We start from the raw sequence: 12,565 nt of genomic DNA on the forward strand, positions 1-12,565 counted from the left end.
ATCAACGTACACAGCTGGCCCCGGGGGGCCTCCGCCACCAACCTAAAGTACTTCTTAAACGAAGCATCGATGAAATAATCTATAGAAGCTTTGAGTAGTAAAATCATCATTAGCTGCAGCCCTAAAATCAAGCACTATGAATTGCATACATATACAGACATTAAACCCGAAAAAATGTTAATCACGCTCCAGTTGACACGAGTGGATATCGAAGAGGAAACTATTTAAATACGCTATCAATGAACACTTTACAACTTGAAACATGCTTTTATTAGAAAATGTTTCCTCATGATACTGCAAGGCATTACATTTTTTTCTTCTATAAACAACAGCTATATGTGTGTGTGTGTGTGTGAGAAAGTGAAAAAATATATGTATGGGGCACGAATTGTATTTCTGAAGTTGCCCAGATTTAATTATGGCTCACGTACATTTCTGAAATGTAAAAAGGCTTCAGAAAGAACAGGCAATAAGTGTTGCAGTATATTTTATTATTAACCTTTTTTTTATTATAATGATTAGGAATTATTTTGGTAATGAATGATTTGTCCAATGATCAAATATGCACAATAAGCTGTTGTTTAAGATCACTGTTGTATAAAACAGTGAGCCACGAAGGGGTATTAAAACAGGGAGGTGAAGTTGTCTTTAAGCACTGAGTTACAGAGGAAGAGTTTCTGTCGAGTGAGTGACACAAAAGCAAGATTAGGGGATCAAGTGCTGAAAGATGAGAGAGGAATTTAGTGGAATTGACAGCACATTCAAGGGTTTCCGAGAGGAAGAGAAGACAAGAGACAGGGCGATAATTTTAGAGATTTGAAGGGTCAAGATTAAGCTGCCTGATAATAAGCAGAGTGAAATGAACCAATTTTGAAAATATATGGTGATGCTGTGGGGTGGGGTGGGGGTAGACAAAGAGGGTTGTCAGTGCCTCCACAAATGAGTTGGTATCAGACAACAGGCTTTAGGAAATATTGGATTGTACAGTCAGACAGTTTCACTGCCTGCCGCACTATATTTATGCGCAGATCATATTCGAGCCTGCATTAGGTCTCCTGCACGCTGCCATTTCTTCACAGTAAATGTGAAGGACCAATAAAGATTCCAGATTTCTCTTGGATGTAATTAGCCAATCGTTTCTAATAGTGTCCATAGCAATGCATTTTCATGGCAGTGTCATTTTACCCTGGGCAATATGCCTTGAAGTGTAATTTCTGCCTGAGCGTTTAGACACAGAGCTATCGATTGCATTCAGTGAATGATCTGCTCAGAAACCCATCATCTACTTTAATAATGTCACTCACCGCCACATTCTCCCTGCTTGGTTTCCATTAATAGTCAGCCTACGTGACATTGTCAACATTCACTGCTCAAACAACAGGGTCTGTGAAGCATGGCTGGTTCGCAATTGGGTCATTTAATCAATTTATACAATTGAACCTATTTAACATATTGATATGCAGTTACCCTGTAATGTGTGTGGCCTTTTATCCCCTCGAGTGAAGGAAACTCCAAGGGAGCTTTTCAGATCTTCTGCCGTTATTTATCATGTGACATTTAGCTGGGCCCTGATGGCGGCAGCTCTCCACTTTAATTAAAGGTTCAACCTCTTCACTGGATGACAAATTGACTGGTTTGTGCCTTGGAAAAGTGGTGTAACATATCTAGTCCACCCTGCCCCTCACTAACGGTGGGCTAACATCAAGGAGAGGGAGGTGGAGCTGGCATTTTAGTCAAGTCATCACCAAGCAAGGTGAGAGAATGAGCTGGATTATCTACCGCACAAACCCCGTGGACTAAATTAAACAAAACCATTTTGCTCTTTTATCAGTTCTGTTATAAGCTTATCTTTCTGTTTTCTTTTAGTTTGTCCTTAACATTATTTCCTCCATGTGCCTTTCTTTTGTTAAGTTTTTTGTGACCTTCTGTTTGTGCAGATGCGAGATCTGCAACTCTGTCGGTAGCAGCAAATGGCTAATGGTCCATCCCCCGGTTATTTTACGGCAGGCTGGAGAATATGTCCACTTTGCATGGTTCCCTTCTTCCATTTTTCAAACTTCGCCTGAGTTGGGGGTGACACAGCTTGAAACGGGTTTCGGGAGAAGCAGCAACACAAATGGAAGAGTAGGCCCAGATGATACAATCACTTTGTTCAGCATGAACACTTCTGCAAACATGTTGGGGGGGTTCTGCGGGGCAGGCGCCAAGGCTTCTGTGTAAGATGAGATGGTGTAAACAGGCAGATTGGCTCTCTTCTCAACGTTAGCTCCTTGAGATTTCATGCTGGCTGGATTTATAGAGAGTCACAGTGCATTGGAATCTGCCTTGGGCTCCTCTGGGGCCAGTATCAGAGAGAGCACAGAGCTGTGAACTTCAGATGATAAACCAAATATAAATCTATAAAAAAAAATGAATACATTTTACCATCTTAAAAGTAGAGGCCCATCTTTTTATTGTGGCTTTCACACTGGAGTTTTGCTACCTCCTTGTCCTTCATGTTCATTATATTATATATACTATTTACTATAACTATGTTTTCAGTGATGTAAGATGTAAGACCTTACATAATGAACCATTATGTTTTTAGAATGAGCCATTTCTATCTTCATAACCGCGGGTCCCACTTACATGGACGTCACCATGTTGCTCCGGCATGTTTCTGCAGTAACTGAAAACAGACAAACAGCGCTACAGAGCATGTTTCGTCACTACGTTGTTCTTATTCTTCTCGTTATAGAATTCTGGCAGTGTAGATGCCCATCACTACGATGAATAGGTACGTTTGAAGAAGAAGAAGAAGAATATCCTGCTGGGGTGGGCAAATAAGTTTTACATCTGAGCAATTTTTCAATCCATTAGATGGTGGTTGAGAATATAAGGCATAATATTTTAACTAAATGTTATTGTGTTTGGTTAGCTTGATTTGGTAAAGTTCATGACAAGGTTGTACGTTTGATTCCTAGTTGGGACAATTTTGTCTTTCCTCTCGTCGACAAATTGCTTGTGCAGCGACAGTTTCTCAGGCCCACAATATAACATGCGCTGCAGTGTGTGTGTGTGTGTTCCGGTGTTTGATCCTCATCCATCAACCTACGGACGCTTTTTCATTTCCTCAGTATCCAGGCAGAGGACATTTAGGGGTATCACGTTTTGTGACGGCTGTTTCAGAGGTCTGACAATCAGGCTACAGACCCTTTATATGTCGTTCAGAATTTTTCTAAGTAAAATTTCAAGATAAAATTTTTCAATTTAACTCGAAATAAAGCATTTCTGCAAAATGTTCTCGCACTTTTATTTTTTAGGCAAAACCACTAAAGACCAAGTTATTATGTGAGTAACTGTTGCTGACATGACAGATTTATTTTAGCATCGCTATCAAAGTATTTATTCTTTTTTTTTGCCGCTTTCAAAACACCAAAATCTGGCCGTGGGCCAAATACTATTGCTGGTGATAGTTTTGGCGAGGGTCCATGATCACAGAGAGAATTAACATGTTTCCCTTTTATAAACTTCATCTATTATGTAGTTTATAATGGACTGTGGTGCAGAAACAGTAACAGTGTTTCACACTCTTTGCTAAATTTTCCATGTTATCTTGTCAGTGGCCAAGTCACAATAACACATGGTTTTACTGAATAATTAAGTAAATATAATTTCTTAATAAATATACCTAAAGAAATCTCATTTCTTGACTGGCCACTCTCTGCTGACCACACCCTTTGTCCTGTGTCAGCCACCCTAGCTATCCTACGGATAGCAGGATCCAATAGGAGCAGTAGACTAGACATTTGGTTGCAATTTGCAACCTCACTGCTAGATGCCACTAAATCTTACACACTTAACCTTTAAGAAAGAAATATACAGTAGATTTGGAATATGGTGACTTTAAGATTTAAAAATAATAATAATAATAATAATAATAATCTGACACTTCTTATTTGAGTTATATTATTTTTGAGTAAATTACATGTACATGTCCAAGTCTAAAATCTGTGAAAAACCTGTTAAGTTACTATATACTAAAGCGACATGGAGTATCAGTGTTGTTCATTTTAATCTGGGCCACACCCCCCTATCTAAAAATAGCAATATAGAAATCAGCTCTTGATGATGTGAAGAGTTCTGTTTCAGTGTTCTTGACCACCACAGATGGTGATAATTAAGGTATTACATAATCTCATCCAGAATTCATAGAACTGTAGTTACATTTGGAGTTTGAATTTGTGAGGGGGCGTGTTCAAAATAAAACCAGTCCCGGCAACAGAACACCTTAAATGGGAGTGTGGCTGATGTGTGAATATTTTCTTCAGGTATTTTTTTCAGGTACTCTGCATATTAAAATATGCATATAGATGAAATTTAATTTGTTAAGTCGGTCATTAATGATTGCGAAGGAGTAGTATTTGTTATTTGTATTATCAATATACCAAATCAACAGAAGAAGCAGCTTGTCCCTCAGCACAGAGGAATGGACTAGGACTGATAGGGGGGCCATGGTCCCTAATAATGGTCCTGTGCAGAAGGGACAGTTGTCTCGGCTATAAGCCCTACTTCCTTGACAGCCCCTGGGATTCCTTTGTCCTGTTGTAAACTATTCTAAAGTAAGGACATTTAATTGCCCGGCACACACTAATGAGTTTGCAAACTAATTAAAGGGGGTATATTACGCCCTGTGGAGGCCCACATCACTAAGAAAGCCAGGGACATCTTTAATGAGGAGCCTTGATAACCCTTCAAAGGAGGAATGTGTAGTGTCTGTAATGATGCCCAGGGTAAAGCAGAGCTCAGCCAGGGAACAGTGTGCATGCGCGTGTGTGTTGGTGTGTGTGTCCCTCACCTCGGGTGTGTGGAGACTTGCAAGCAGATGCCAAGTGTTTTCAGTCCATCGCCCACAGCTACCTACCTACATGTCCTAATCAAAGAGTTTCACTCTCCTTCCAATAGGTTCAAAGAGACCAGCTCCTGCTCCTCTCTCGGTGGGTGGTACACAGCGATTTCTAGGTTGTTTCATTTTCCTGTATTGTATTATTCACTTCAGAATAATTTGGTTTATTAAGGAATCAGAGGAGGCATTTTAGGAGCATTTTTATGAGCTACTCAAATGACCTATATCACACATAAGACTGAAAATACAAGGCACAGTGAGTGAGAAAAACAGACACATGAGTTGGACAAATGGACTGGATATGCCATCAGAATCGATGAAGGTCATGATTAGCCAACATTTTGGAATTCATTAAATCACCCAGGGCGCTTTATGTTTTCAAACAGATTAAACTCTTTGACTCTTGCTGAGGTTCAGCCATCGCTCTCCGTCATATCTGCCTGAGCTCCTGCTGTGGCTCGATGCAGCCGGCAGCCCTTTTCTCTGCAAAGTCAGTCCCCCCTCCAGTAAACAAGTCCTTTTTTTTGTTTGGTCACAATATTTTCCTCCCAGACAGTGATGGCTGTTATTTTGCCCGTGGCTCCTGTCAAAACTAACATGGCTTAATTGACTGCGAGCGAATGAGCTCCTGGATTGATCCTGTCAGGCTCCTCAGGAAGTGATGCTGCTCCATCTGTGAGGCGCAACTCCAGCGACAGCAGCAATCTGTTGCTTGGGACTGAGCCAAGGCTTTAAAAAAAAAAACAGTCAAAATTACAGAAAGTACCTCAGGCGCTGTGTGTATTCTGATCAGCTGTCAGTGATGACACACTCGGATGAACACGCACATGCAAAAGCAACTCTAATACTAGACAGACAGACATCCACATATACACAATGTAATTTTTGCATCATGGTTAGCAATGTCATATTCAAGGGGGCCCGTGTCTCTCCCTGAAGGTACGGCAGGAAATCAGAATGGTCTTGTCTGGCTTGTTAGACATTTGATGTCAGGCGAGGTTGTCCTCGGGGTATATCCAAAACGCAGCCTGTCATCTATTCCTGCACTGCTGTCATTTGTCCAAAGAATTGTGGCATATACTGTCATCTTAGGTTTTTACCTGTAACTCAACTCAACCAGGCCCAGTCTTGACCCGCCAGCCTTTCACCTGTTCCTCTCTTTTTCTCTGCCCTCGCCTTTCATGTCTCACAGTCTATCTTTTCAGTTGGAGATACTGTATTTCCCCGGCTAAAGTGTGCGATGCAGCAGCGCCTTCTGGCACAATTAAATATTTAGACGGCTGTCTATGTAGATGGCGGCACGGAGACGCGGAGGAATAATCTGGGAGACAGCTGCTGTAGCACATCTGGGTGTCACTGATAGCAGAGGAAGGTGTGCTGCTGGTGATGCTATGGAGGGGGAGACTTAAGAGACACAGCTGTCAATCAGCCGGGTGGCACAGGGCGGCGAGGCTTCATAACGTCCCTGCATGGTGGGCCGGCTCACACAGACTGACGCCTGACATACTGACACTGCCATTGAAGTCTGAGCCGAATGCACTTTTTGGTGGAGACGACGATATGCCAATGTTGCCACTAGCCTTACTGTATAGTTACTAAAATAAACAAGTTCACCCTGCCTGCACCCAAATCCAATCCAGCTAATCTCATGTTAGCACTGTGCTATGATAATAAATTCAAAATAAAAAGCGTCAGTTAATGAGTTTCCTTTGATACTCTGACTTTCTGCAGGACATTTGGGGTTTTTAAATAGTGCTGATCCTTGTTTAGGTTTGTTGGTAACAGGGGGTAGCTGTAGGTGCTAATGTGTCAGAACATTTGAAGAAGATTGAGTGTGAAAAGCCGCCCACTTCTTCCCCCTGCACTCTTCATCCGCCAGCAGCCTGAACTTGGAGGCTGCACAGCAGCGCAACGAGGCCGACTGGCCTGAAAATCACTTTGTGTTCCTCTCCCAGGCACATGTGATATGGATGCGTCTCCACTCGGCTCAGGCCCTCCCGACACCGTGATTAATGGCACTCGCTTCTCTCCCCATCTCATTCTGTTACTGTCAGAGTTAAGTGGGCCGAAGACAATAATAAACAGTCAGTCTTCTGTGAACCCCCTAACACGATCATTCCACCCCACCCGATTCCCCCTTTCCAATGAGAAAAAGAAGAAGAGAGATGGAGTGAGAGATAGAGAGCAAGTGTGTGCATGTGTGTTTTGTTTGCTCGAGTGTGTGTGTACATGTGCACAAGACAGACAAATGCAGAGTTAAAGACACAGAAACAGAGCTCAGTAATGGAAATGGAGGCTGGGAAATATGTCAGTGAATCAGATCGTCTCATAAGCATGTGACGTTTACTGCACATGGAGGGGTACCACTTGGTCTAAATCTTAAAGCTTTTTAAATACAAATTATGTATAAATTATGTATACTTACATTTGATACATTTTTACCACCAACGTTTTCAAATGTATGCTTTACAGTTTTAGATTGTTTGATGTGTATTTCCATACCATTTCCATGCAGTATAAAAATCAATTAGCTTAGCCAGAAAACAAAAAATATATATAATTAATATGATGTAATATTATTGCATGGTAATGCTGTTGACATACATAGATTGTTTTACCATTACTTCACAACAATAATGCAAAACTGATGAGAATGAATGAAGGTTTCTGAATGTACTGCTTATGATAAATATGATATTTATATTTTTCTCAAGATTTAGACACATGATACAATAAAATGGTAAACATGTTTACTGCACCCAAATCATCAGCCTTATTGGTGTAAAGATATGTCTGACCACCCTCTTCAAACGAGTGAGAAGGGCACAGAGAAAGCAGATGTTGCTTATGGGAAAGAACCAGTATTATTCAAACATTGGCACATAAAAAATAAATCTGAGGGTTAACAACATGATTAACAGGAAACTAGAATTATTTCTGCTACAGAAGATTGTTTATTTATTCAGACATTCTGTAATATTAGCTAGTTAATTTTTATTTCTTCAGGCCTTTAAAAGTTATTCAATAAACAGGGAACAAATGGGAATGAATGGAAAAGTCTTAAGACTTAAGACTTAGTTAAACTGGTCACAACAAACAAATGCAACCTGTGACAATTTCTTTGCTTCAAAGGTCCCAAACCAAGCTGATTAGGAAAATACCGTTCCCAGGGACTTTAGGATAGACTCTAGAATTCTGACAGATAGAGAGGAAAGGATAAATTGAGATAGCTGCAGCCAGAAGAAAGCAAAGCGAACAGAGCGAGCGGAGACACTCTGGATCTCAGCCCTGCCGTTTTAGTCACTAGTGAGCTGTCTCTTCCTGCAACTGTAGCCTCCTCCTTCCTCCCTGGGCCTGTCACTTCACTCTTCAGTCGAGCACTCCGTCCTTCTCTCTCTGCCTCTGCAAGACGCCGACCAACCCGCTACACAAGCAACACATTGCTCATACAGCAGCAGGATCATTCAATCCTCTGAGGGTTTCCGTACACAAGCAGGAATAAAGGGTCAGCGTTTGAGTTCCAGTCACTGACCTTGGTTTCAGGGCCTCTACCGAGGCTGTGAGACCCTTCCCCACCATTACATCCTCCCCTCCTCCCCCTCCTCCTCTTCTTCTCTCTTATTACTGGGGATGACCTGCCTCACAGCCCTGGGCTCAGTGACCGAGAAATCCTCCGTCCCTCACAGTCCCCATCCTCCTTGCTGCTGGTGGATTGTCTTTTTGTCTACCGGAGTGGCCTCGGAGAAATGAAGTGCCATGATCTCATCACGCCGAGCCCATTGTTTTCACTCTCATGCACACTGTGTAATAGCCATGGAGATAAGGGGATGATTCAGGCCTTTCACGGAAGGAAATGTGAAAAGCCTGCCTGTGAAAAAGTGAAATTACTGTTTTGATGGCTTTTGATGGCGGGGGGCATAATTGCTGGATGGAAGGAAGGATGGAGGGTGAAATACACATAGGAGATTAGTATTTCTAATACTGGAGACGATTGGTAGGAGGCCTGCAGAAGGTTATAGACGCAGTGGGTAGTTCTAATGAAGCTGCCATGGATGTAGAATAGCAGATTGACTAAAATAGCTCATTGTTCTTCTTTCCACAGCAACCTTTGCCCCTCTGGATTGAAACTACATTCTTGATGGCAGCACTGATTATGATATTGTTCGATGCTCATTGCCATAGTAACGGTGATTATTTTCACATTGTTTGTGCATGAAATAGTTGCCGGAGCCCTCAGGAATGGGAAACAAGCTTAAGTATTTTTGGCAACTGGCATAAGGCTCATCAACACATGCAGACAACACGGGTCGGAGGATTACAGCTTGTAGTAATGACAGGGGCAAAGCGTAAATAGTATAAATACTCCATGGGATTATAATTAGCCTTACTCTGCGCATTTAGACACACTCAAGTGGAACTAAAACCTTATTGACTTCTGGAGACAATTTCATATTAATTGGATGCCTCTTCTTTCTCACTGTCTATTTCTTTGGTTTGTTTTCGAGCTGCTAATAAACGTGCCGCAGTGAAATAACAGAGAGCATAGCCCATTAGCATTAGCCATAACACTAACTCGAACGTACGGAACGCCACCTTCATCTCACCTTTATTGGAGATACCCCAGGTGACGCCGATAAAGGTGGCGTAGGTGGCATAGATGGAGGAGAGGGATGAGAATCAAAAGAAAGTCGGTCGTCTTTGAAGTCGTCTGTTAAGAGTAACTAAAAAGCGCGAAAGCGAGATCGATCTGAGAGGGAGACTGATAAGATAAGGCACATGCTGGTAGGGCTGTATCCCTTGGGTGGAGAGACGGTAGAATGGAGGCGAGGAGGACGGGGTTTCCTGGTGATGCTGGGGCCAGGACATGAGAGGAATTAATGTGAATCTTTTTCCGCCACCATCACCACCCCCTCACATACACACGTAAACACACACTCCATTTCATCTTCCATCTCAGCATTCAGCATATGTCCTCCTCCCTCTTTGTCTCCCGCCCTCCCTCCCGCGTTGCGATCTGCGCACCGGCCACAAATTTATCCCTTATTTTCCATCCAGAAGTGGGGGAAAGTTGTAAAGCTAATTAAGAAGCGGGGATGCGGCAGCTCGACAGATGTGCATTGAGATGGGTGCTATTGAGTAGCGGGGATAATGGTGTGTGGACCTGGTGGGCAGCGGGGTTGTGTTGGAGGGAGCTCCTACCTGGGCGTGCATGTTAATCAGCGTGCCTGTCTGTTGAGAGCTAGGGAATTAAGGGGGAAGGGAAGCGTGTCGCCAGCCTCCAGTGAAGAGACAAGGCTGGCAAGCTGATTAAGAGCACAAATTTGCCAGTTTGGTCAGACAGGGAGATATGCGTACGAAGGAGGAAAAGGGCAAGAAAAGTGTGTATTGATTAACAGTGCTGGTGGTGGCGGAATTCAGGAAAAACGAGGTGGGTAGAAATATAACTACTGTTGTCAGACAAAATATTTCACAGTACGTGAAGGCATCACAATACTTCAAAGGGGCAAAAATCACAAAAATGGCCATCACATGTCTGCAGGGAGGCTGTGAAAGTTGTTGCTAAATGTTAATCACTTAATGATTTCTCGACCTGGTGCTGAGATTTCTGCCTGTGAAAACTCACTTTGCCTGCACTCTGAACTAAAATTCGCAGCCTGATGAATTTCATGACATTCACAGTCTCCTTCACGTCCACACGCATTTACAGCTGCTCAGCAATGGAGGATGGCGTTCCAGCATGAGCAAGCAACACTCCAGTGATGAAAGATTTGGATTGTTTTCAAGACAAAGCAGCAAATGACAAAGAAAGAATTAGTCTTGCTGTATTTTACATCAAAAGGCTGGAATCCCCTTCAAGTCACTGACAGATAATCCATTACTTTATATTTTGAGATCTTTATATTACCATTACTTTATATTTTACATGAACTTTACTATAGACTTTAAATAGCCAAAGCCAATCGTTAACCTGCTCTAACTTACAATGCATGACAATGCACAACCAGCGATGAAGCTGGATGACTTGATAATGGAAATAATAATTAGACTAAATTGAATCAAAATATCACAACCATAGCTACAAAAGAAAGTACTACAATAAGGTAACCTCTTTAGATATGAATTGACCCTTCAATAAGCCACGCCCCGAATATGTAAGCTGGCCAATCACAGCGCAGTATAGGACTTACTCAAACTGAGGTCCGACACTTTCATGGCTGCACTCCATTGACTTGAATGCAAAAGGTTGTTTTCTAGCTTTTTGTTTTGCTAGATTTTTCCAAGATATGGTTAATCGCTGTTCATTGGGCACTTGTAATAATACCAATCACTACCCAGAGATGTTGAAAGGAGAAGTAGTATTTATCCTCTTTCCAACACCTAAAACAAATCCATAAAAATGTAGGCTGTGGATTGTTCCCAATGTAACATTATATAACCCTACTGTTTTTGCTTTTTAATGATTGTAATAGTGAACAGACACCTACCCAGCTGTAAAGAAATTGTGTTAATCCTTAATATTATTGTCCCTTTGTATCACTTTAAGGCTACTCTGTGATCGGTAGGCTTTTTTTTGTTTCACATCAGTTTGACAGCCTGAATACAACCTTCAAATGTATAATGCAAACCTTTCTGTCTCCTTTCTAAGATTGCTTTTTTCATTTTCCCAAAAATTTGACAATATTTCTCCAGGGAGTGCAGTTTTAGACAGTGGCAGCGCCTTGATAAATCCGACAGGTCCGACAGCAACCGTAACTAAAGGGGGCGTGGCTTAGCGGAGGGTCAATTAGCAGCATTTCCTGTGAATAAAAGAGACAGCTTTGAAAGCACAGTAAGACAATTCACAGTCAACAAACAAATTACATTGTATATAGATGAGTTTACAAGTGTGTAGTGTTTATGTTGTTACTTTTAAACGTAAAGTCTTTTTTTTTTAGTGTTGACGTCATTTTATCCACCCTTTTTTTTCAAACACTACACTAACACTACACTTTCTGAATAGAGGTTTGGAGCAAATATGCTGGCTGATACTGAAATGAAATAAGAATAGTGATTTGGTTTAGTGACACCTTGTGAACAGCACAAAAGTTTTTTACACGAGTGAATAATAATTCACTCCAATAGAAAGATGCACAGATTTATGCTTTCTTCCCTTGATATCTGCAAGTTTTTTAATTAGAATTATCTCCCTTTTCACCAACACAGCCTGATCTAATTTCTCCCTAATTGTTGTTATTTACACAGTAAAGGTTTACGGGTATTTATCGACATTTCCTTTCCCAGATCTCAGTGTCTGTCGTCGATAATGAGTGGGGAAATTATTTTTAACACTCAGTCATTATCTCTGTGTTCAAGTAGTCTTCCTTTTAATATGCTAATGCAGCTGATATAATCATCTGGTAATTGTAAAACACTTCAAGTACGACACATTTTGTGGCACTCTCTCCTGAATGAAGAAATCACAGCCAGTCAGCGGCACAGAGCTGCGGTTGGATGTGCCGACGATCTGTTTATGTTCTTGGGAGACGTTGTGGAGGGAACATCCGCCATTTGATCCTGCATGGCACAAATCCAAATCACACACAGACTCCTATAGAAATGTGTAGGCTGGTGTAAAAGATGTAGCGCTGTGTTAGTGATGCCACCACCACTACCCACTTCTGCAGTTTTTTTTTTTCTCTT

The 12,565-nt window shown here is 41.7% G+C and overlaps 1 protein-coding gene across 2 annotated transcripts in view; it reads left to right on the forward strand.

Moving 5' to 3' along the window:
* The window catches only part of LOC123961410 (RNA binding protein fox-1 homolog 3-like), a 496,038-nt gene that overhangs the window by 178,618 nt on the left and 304,855 nt on the right, over positions 1–12,565 (forward strand). The window lies entirely within an intron of this gene.

This window comes from Micropterus dolomieu, linkage group LG02 (assembly GCF_021292245.1).
Source record: "Micropterus dolomieu isolate WLL.071019.BEF.003 ecotype Adirondacks linkage group LG02, ASM2129224v1, whole genome shotgun sequence".
NCBI classification, from domain to species: Eukaryota; Metazoa; Chordata; class Actinopteri; order Centrarchiformes; family Centrarchidae; genus Micropterus; species Micropterus dolomieu.